The sequence below is a fragment of the Sardina pilchardus genome, chromosome 20 (assembly GCF_963854185.1).
Source record: "Sardina pilchardus chromosome 20, fSarPil1.1, whole genome shotgun sequence".
Taxonomy (NCBI): Eukaryota; Metazoa; Chordata; class Actinopteri; order Clupeiformes; family Clupeidae; genus Sardina; species Sardina pilchardus.
The window spans coordinates 1,457,241-1,466,047 of NC_085013.1; the positions used below are offsets into that span (position 1 = coordinate 1,457,241).

Sequence of the window (8,807 nt, forward strand, 5' to 3'; positions counted from 1 at the left end):
CAGAAAAGGAAGTATTTTACTTTATTAGGTTCATTCACTTTCTTTAAATGTTAATGGCTAAAAAGAAGGGATGTAGATCATTTGATAAATGATTATCTGTGTTGTTTGTGTAACAGGGTGGTCAGGGCAACCACCCCATATCTGTAGCCTGACTACGCCACCCTGGGGCCTAGCGCCTCAGGGAATCTTTAGGAGCTTGGGACCTTTACCAAACAGAGCTGCACAGGTTCTTTAAAGCATTTTGGAGACATGAATTCCTTAAATAAACAATTTATTGAACACAAAAGACAGAAATTCAACAGAGACAGACAGAGCTGGCCTGAGGGGGCAGGCTAATATCAACAGTGACCAGTTTATACCAAACACAGCAATTCTACAGTATGAAAGTGTTAAGTAGTGCAGCTCTCCACAGCAAGCAACTCTCAGTACACACACTCTAGTTCTCCAGCAGGTGACTAGGCCCCCCCCATTAACACTCTGCCTGCTCACAAAAGAAAGACAATGGACAAAAACGATCAAACCAAAAGTAACAGACAAAATAGTAAATCAAACATCAAACAAAACTAAATGAAGACAAGACAGCAGCCTGACCAACTGTAGCAGTCCGGAGAAGCAGGAAACATCACCCCTGCTGTGGTCCGGACAGGCAGGGCACCCAGCTACAGTACATAAAATGATAAACATTAACCACAATGACAAAACGAACACAAACAGAAACACTTAAAGATGGCATACCTGGTGGGAGGCTCTGGTGTGCTCGCACGCACACCTTCTCACAGCAGAGCCTACATTGCTGCTAGCCACCAGGCTCTTAAATAGGCTGCACAGAGCCAGTTAACCAATTAAGGTCACTGCCCCGCCCCTCGTTAGCTAAGGCAGGCCAGAGGGAAGACACAGGGCCAGCAGTCAGACTCTACCCTACTACATTTGTTTGCTTCCAGCCACCGTATGTAGATTACTCTGTCCAATCAGAATGCTCTGTTGTTCCTAACTTTATTCTGATATGTATCTGGCGCCAGTTAAGTTCCGGTTGGATTAAACTACAGTCCAGATATCCTGTTGTGTGATCATTGACTCATACACTGAGAACCAAACTTTTACAATAAGTTTTTTATTTCTTGGTATACAGTGTTGGCTTTCCTTCAAAGATGATGATTTGGATTGTGACCAGATAATTCACCTGTCCAGAGCATGGAGTTCCAGAAGGCCTCTGAAAGTTGAATTAGGCAGTTTTGCTCTTTCTTGAGAGCAGAGGCTTCTTTCTAGCAACCCTCCCATGAACGTGTGTCTGTTCCAGTTTCGTGTGATTGTAGACACATGTAGATTTATTCCAGATGCTGCCATTGAGGTCTGTAACTCTCTAAAGGTGATGTGTGGGTTGGCTTTTACCAATGTATTATCTTTTTGGTGAATATTGGTCATACTTTTGATGGGCATCCACTTGATGGGCAACACAATGTTGATGTGATGTTGAATTATTTGTCTTACAGTGGATACAGGGAGCTGGAATCTTTTAGAGAGGGTCTTGTAGCTTTCCCCAGACTGATGGGCTGTCACTACTCTCTTCCTTATGTGCTCAGAGATCTCCTTTTCTCTTGGCATGGTTGATCCCTTGGGAATGCCTTGGCACTACAGTGGTTTAATGGATTTCCTCTCTCTCTTAGTTATGGCTGGTTGAACCCTTTCCAGAGGAAGTCTGTTTGATTAGTATGCTTAATTGATTATTTCCACACCCAAATATGTTTTACATTAATCAATTACCTACTTGACTTTACTTACTCCTTTTTTTCGATTCTCATGCAATTCCCTCAAAACAAGTCCATGCATTTAATAAATATGCACACTTGACAGTTCATATTTACAAACTGGTGATTATAAAAAAAAATAAGCACTTCTAGTTAGACTTTTAGATAGTTAGAGATTTTGTTGTCTCTGTACTCACACCATGACAATAAAGTTGAATGACAAAAAACTCTACCAACCTCTTAGTAGCTTACATTTGAACATGAAGTGAAGTTAGTCAAGTTTTCTTTTCAGACAACTTCATTACATAAACATGCACACACACTCACCCTAATGACCTGGTGGTGTGTGAATGGACAGTGCTCTCGCTCACACTGCTTGGAAAAGGTGTGACAGGTCGTTGTGATGAAGGAAGGCCCTGCTCTGGATTGGCCTTTAATTACTGCAGAAGTAGCCCTATGGTGGTCCTTATGGCTGTAACTGGCTGACGGAACAACGCCTGCCTTGTACAAGCAAGCCCATAAACTGGCCTTGAGTTACACTGCAGCAAGCTTACAGTGAGAACAAATTTGCTTGTGTGCGCACACATAGCCTACCAGCACATACATCTGTTAGAGCCAGTTACCTCAAAACAACACAAAAAGTTGCCTTAGCAATTAGTCATAGAGTTCAAGAGTACCATAAGCCTCCACATAAGCACTCAATGCAGCCCACGCTACAACAACATAATTCAAACTAGAAAATGTAATTCCATGGAAGGAATTACCATTGCATGTAAATGCAAAAAGGTTGCTGACCTGAATGTGTAAAACATTCCTATTAGGTCTATAGTTAAAAAGACAAATAGGCTACACAGAAGAATAGATAAAAAATAACCCAATTACATTTCCACTGAAATTACTTGGAAAGTCACATTTAAAAAGTGATTTATGAAAATGCATCAAAATTGTGGATATAGGCTATTATGGAAAATAACTCTTCATTTATTAGAATGTAAGACTGAAATGAAGTTGGCAACTTCAAACGAGTTGCAAGAGCTGACACTTTAGTAGCCTACAGTGAAACGACTGGTAGGATAGCTTATATAGCCTTCATATCTACACTAATGCAGGTTAAAAGTAGGCCATAGACTTAGACACCATTGGAATACGGAATACAATTTCAAACAACGCCAATCAACTATGATGCAGCAACAGGTATGATATCTAGCAAATGTAACGTTAGCTTACAGTAGGATATTTGTACAGGATGAGCTAGTATGTTCTTCGAAGTGTCTCCAGGTGTGTGATTGTCCTAATAGGAATGTACAAGCTGTTAACAAAGGTTTTTAATTTGTGAATGATACCGAAAAACCTAGCCTGGAGCAAGTTTGGTTGTCGTTAGCTAAATACAGTGTTAGATTTACGTTGACATTAGGTTAGATTGTCTTTAGCTGTTGATAACGTTACCGAGAGCAAACCGGTTACTGTAACGATATAAACAAATCAAGTTAGGAGTAGCCTAACAGGAGACAAGACGATAAAGTCCTGGTTTACAGCAGCTATGGCATGGTAGAATGTTTTCATAGCTGTTAGTACTCAGCACGCAGCTACATTTTAATGAGTAGACAAAACATTCAGGTTGCAGTGGTGGCATGGCTTTAGTTTGGATCAAAGATCCTTGATTACTGACAGCTGAGCACTGACGTAACAATTAGTCTTTGCCGCCAAAGGATCTCAATGTAAACTCTATGGGAATTTTAAACTCTTTTATCGTAAATATCTCAAAAAGTATGAAGTTCACAAATGTCAAAAATACAATCGTCAAATCTCCGTTACAAGATCTTTGTAGGAGTGCTTGAATGACGTCAAACGGTTAAGTGGTTTTAGCGTTATAAATCGTTGATTTTGGTCGGAGGAAGAATAATTATCCCGATAATAATAAAAAGAACAGGGATAACAGTACATTGCATTTACATGCAATGTAATTAGTGCTCAGTAAAGTGTCCCGCTAAGGGTTTTATATATATTTATAAGTTTCTTATCACAATCCAAACAGTCCATCCATGGTGAATTAAAGGTGCCTTGCCACACGTATACGCATCTCGTCAAAGATCATTAAGGGCGGAGCAAGATACGTCGTCGTAGTTCATGTCAATGGGCGCAAAACGGGGATCACTTCCTCTGCATAAAGGTTGTGTGTCATTAGGCGCGTTCAAGATGGCTGCACAGCACAAGATGCACGTGGTTAAAAATCTGTCCACGATGGTCTAGATGGGTGTGTTTTCGACTCGGCAGTCGGTATCACATGGCCTCAACTTATCGCGGGAGCAAGGCGTGGCCAGGCAGCTGCTTCGCAGCGGAGCAGCAGCTTTAGAGGTACTGCGGAGCGCAGAGGAGCCTAGACCCTACCTTCATGACGTCAGGTCTTTGCCCTAATTGGCTTTTACATCCCTGACGTATGTGGGTAGTTGACATCTGGCCAAGAAAAAGTGCTTTTTTTGGAAAACATTTTTAAAGAAAAAATAAAAATATTTATGTAGTATGGAAACTGTAGTTTCTGAAAATAATAGTGGTCACTCATTTTGTCAATGACCTCACATATTTTTTTCCACGTTTACACTCATCTGCACTGTGAATGTGTCCTATGGTGTGACATTTAAAAAGTACTAAGAAATGATATTGAATAACATTAAAAAATACATGAAACAGAATTGTTCACATTATTAAATCATTATTTTCTTAAAATTATTTTTATTTCACATAAAAGTACTAATTACAATCATTTTTGCCATGAAGATGAACTTGATTGACTTTTTCCTATGAATGTCGATACATTTTTTTCCACCAACCTTACAAAACTGTTTGAAATTGTTCCTATCCAAGAGGAGCAATTATTGAAGCTCCCCTCATGCCAAACCTGGCTTTTTTTAAAGTATGTTTTGAAATTAAGGATGTTTTTATGTTGTTTTATGTTTGTCACACTATAGGACAAAATGTCACACTAAAGGACAAAGATAGTTATTGCATGAAGTGAGTCAGAATATATGTAGTGTTTATTGTAACAGTCATAAAGGAGGGCATTTGTTGGATAAGTGTTGCTTTTTCCAGGCTATTTTTTTTTATGATAACCCATTGTCAGTCAATAGTAATAGTAACTGTGTTGAACTAATTTGTCGACTATGAAACCACGGTGAAGTTTCACTTTGTCTATGAGTTCAAATAATAGGTGAGTGCAGATGCATGTAGGCTATACTCTGCTAGTCACAAACAGGTTTCAGTAAAGCAAGGTTTAGTGGAATCCCTGTTCCATATAGTCTTGTGTGCATGCAGATTCCTTCAAATGTGCTGCTGTGTGAAGTTGCATCGTTTGCTGTTAAAGGAAATGATAGATATTATTCTCATTGTTTTAAAGGATGTTACGCCCAAAACACATCCATGACTGATTAAGAGACATAAGAACAACCCTTTTGTGTCCAGCACCTGACAAAATCACACCATTAAATTAGTGAATGTGGACTGCCATGCCTTTAATGTCTATAAACGTTGTGCTTCTGACCATCCGTTTTTGATCGCCTAAAGAGGGACCATAATCCTCAATAGGGAAATTCCATTCTAAAACACTGCGTTACATTCATGAAGTCCACTCTATCTAAAACATCCCTACTGAAAAAATAGCAAGAAACCAATTTATGTTGGTAGCTGGTTTTAGCTGTTTTTGCTGGTTTTCCTCGAGCTATTGCTGGTCTTTGCTGGTATAACTGGTTAGGCCACCAGGTGGACATGCTGGCGTGACCATCTAAGGAAGCTGGTCATGCTGGTATGACCAGCCTGTCGTGTGGGATACAGCTGGTGTGAGATGGTCATGCTGGTGACCAGCCTGCCAAGCTTGACATTGTAGGTGTAAGATGGCCATGCTGGTTTGCTAGAATGACCAACATAAGCTGGCATGACCAGTAAAAACCAGCAATGTAGACCAGCAACACCAACTAAAATGACCAGCGTGAGATGGTACGACAAGCAAAACCAGCAGAACTACCATCGTAAGCTGCAGATATGCTTTTGCAAGACTTTTGCTGGTCTATAGCTGGTTAACCATCATAGGGTGGTCAAACAAGCTGGTTAACAAGCTGGTCAACCAGCAAACCACCTTAAGCTGGCCAGGCTGTTTTTTCAGCTGTTAGAGCAGTTTTTAATCATACTTGACACAATTATATACAAAAACATTGGCCCAATCCCAATGTCCGGACTCACAAACTCACAGACTTTGGTGCGCGTTCTCGCGAAATTCATAAGGGCTTAGGGCTGTCCCAATGTGGAATTACAACGGGCGTGAGGGTTTGAGTACACACTTACCGAGCCCTTTCATTGAGTCTGCATCGGTGCAGACTTAACCTAAGGGAATTACCCACAGTTCAAAGTGTTGTGACGTTTACCACGGAGATCATAGAAAAAAACGGAAATTAAGGTAAACAACAGCACGCACGACACACGTGCATGGTGCAAATGTTAGCAACGTCTTTGTTAGTAAACATTGCCAAGGTACATGTGATCTCGTGAAGTGCTGTCCCAATCCCAAAATACCTATCTGAGCCCATGTAGCCTCACACACTCACTCACTTAGCACCTGAAATCAATTAAGTCTGTGAGTCCTTAGTTCTAGTCTTTAGGGCTGACATTGGGATTGGGCCATTATATTCGTTGGTGGCAACACTGGAAGTTCCGGGGCAGGTTGGGCCACAGGTCCTGCAGGGAGGTTCTTTCTGTTATAAAAAAAAAGTTTTAGATTTATGCACTTTATATTATAGTTGTTTTAGCAACACTTCAGAACATTGTATGTCGTCTCTAAAACAGCAATAAATCAAAGTCATTATTGGGTGTCACACCAAAGGACATTTCCTGTCACACCAAAGGACATTTAAGCTTTTGTGGCAGTTAATGACCATGCTAATACTAACGGAGTTGTCATTAGCAACTGACATCATGCATTTGCATAATATTACATAGTCCTGCTGTTAAAAATACAAATTTGAATACAAAAATGCCATTTAGGGGTGTCACACCAAAGGACAAAAAAACTTAACAACTTCAGTGGTCTGAAAACATAGTTGAATATTTGAGCAATTCTGAGAGAAATTCTCACCATGTTCCCTGCTCCAGGGCTTCATTAGGGTCTTCAGTCACATGACCTTGAATGGGGTCTTTCAACTAAATGTAGTTGTCCATGATTTTGGCCAACTTAACATCAGGTTATTGCATAACACCAAAGGACATTTTTTTCTGTGACGAACTTTACGGAGTTCCTACCATGTTAGAAATGTATGTATGGGAAAAGTGATTGCCACTTAGTAAAATAGACACTTGCACAATTATGCCAGTAGCGTTCATTAACATTTTTAAACATTATTTCCTCTATTTATAAAAGTTAATATTTATATAATTATGTTGTCTACCATCACACCATAGGACAATTTTAAGGTTTGGCTCAAAGTTCTGAAAAAACGATAAATAACTCAGGTATTAAAACAACAAATTCATGTAAAGCAAGAACATTTTTAACCTTTTACAGAATTTTAAAAAGTGAAAATGTGAAATTAATTGTGTTTTATCTTCTGTGACGGTGAAAAAGCCACGTCATGTCATCTACCCATGTGCAGGTGTTTAGATGCCTCCTCATATCCACAAGGGTCCGTGCGGGTCCGTGCCTCGTGATTCGTCACATGGTCAAGTCTAGACTACGGGAAGTAGAGAGTGTACAACTTCATAGCAGTGTTTGTATCCCCTCCCCTGCTGCCACCCACTCTGCTGCCACCGGCAGCTCTCGCTGCTGCAAGAGGTCATTTGGAGTTGAACTTGAACACGCCTAATAGGCGCGTTCAAGTTGACCTCTTGCAGCAGCGAGATCTGCCGGCGGCAGCAGGGGCAGGGATACAAACGCTGGCCATCGTGGACAGATTTTTAACCTTGTGCATCTTGTGCTGCGCAGTTTTTGTGCTGCGCAGCCATCTTGAACGCGCCTATTGACGTATTCATGGGTTTCATCAGGTCCCTTTCCACAGGTGTATAAAATCAAGCACTCGATTATCAATGCAATTGCTATCAGTTGCTTGATGATGTTCCAAAATGATCTTGCTGCTCTTTCAAGCCTTCTACATTTATTACAGTGCATGAAAATGCACTGTACTGTTATTCCAAGTCTTATTATTATTATTATTATAGTGCATGAAAATGCACTATACTGTTATTCCAAGTCTTCTTATTACAGTGCATGAAAATGCACTGTACTGTTATTCCAAGTCTTCTTCCGCAACTTCTTCTTATTATTACAGTGCATGAAAATGCACTGTACTGTTCTTCCTATTCTTAAACTTCATCTTCTTATTATTCTTCTTCTAACGCACGCAATTCAGCTTCAACCGCTTAACATAGAAACTCCATTCGAATTTTGTCGCGTAGGTCTTACTTACGCGATGTGGGCAAAGTATTTTTCAACTTTGTAACTTTTATACTTTTTAAACTATTAGTTAAAAACTATTACAATTCCCCCCATAGACTTAACATTGCTCATTATGACATCACGGCAGCAATTAGAATCTTAAGCCAGGTGGCCGGCCACCTGGGCACCAACTGTCAGTTTCTCTCAGGCTTTACAATCTCTCTGAAGACTACATATTCTGTTCCCCTGTATCTTCTGCGCACAACAGTATCAAAATAAGTCCTCCTAATTCCATCCAACTTTATATCCATTCATCTTCTTCAAACCATTCACTCATCCACCCATTCTAAACAGTCTGCCTATCAACATCAATTAGACGCTCTACATTCAACTTTTAAACAATCTACTCTGTCTCAGGCTGGCTCTCTTAAGACTAGCCAGTTAAATTGATTACACCTGTATCTGTATCCACTACTCTCAGTAGAGAGCTGTGTGTCTCCATTCTACAAGAATATAAGGCACATTCCATCCAACATTCTATCCATTCATCTTCTTCAGACCATTCACTCATCCACCCATTAAACTGTCTATCAACATCTATTAAACAATCTATCAACATCCATTAAACTCTCTGTCTATCAACATTAATT

General features: G+C 40.0%; 1 long non-coding RNA gene across 1 annotated transcript; it reads right to left on the reverse strand.

The window, feature by feature from the left end:
- Window positions 1-254: 254 nt before the first annotated feature.
- On the reverse strand, window positions 255-777 carry LOC134067032 (uncharacterized). The gene is made up of 2 exons (XR_009936474.1): window positions 736-777; window positions 255-659 (listed from the first exon to the last, which is right to left on the reverse strand). It is a non-coding gene; the product is annotated as an uncharacterized LOC134067032 (long non-coding RNA).
- Between the last annotated feature and the right edge of the window lie 8,030 nt (window positions 778-8,807).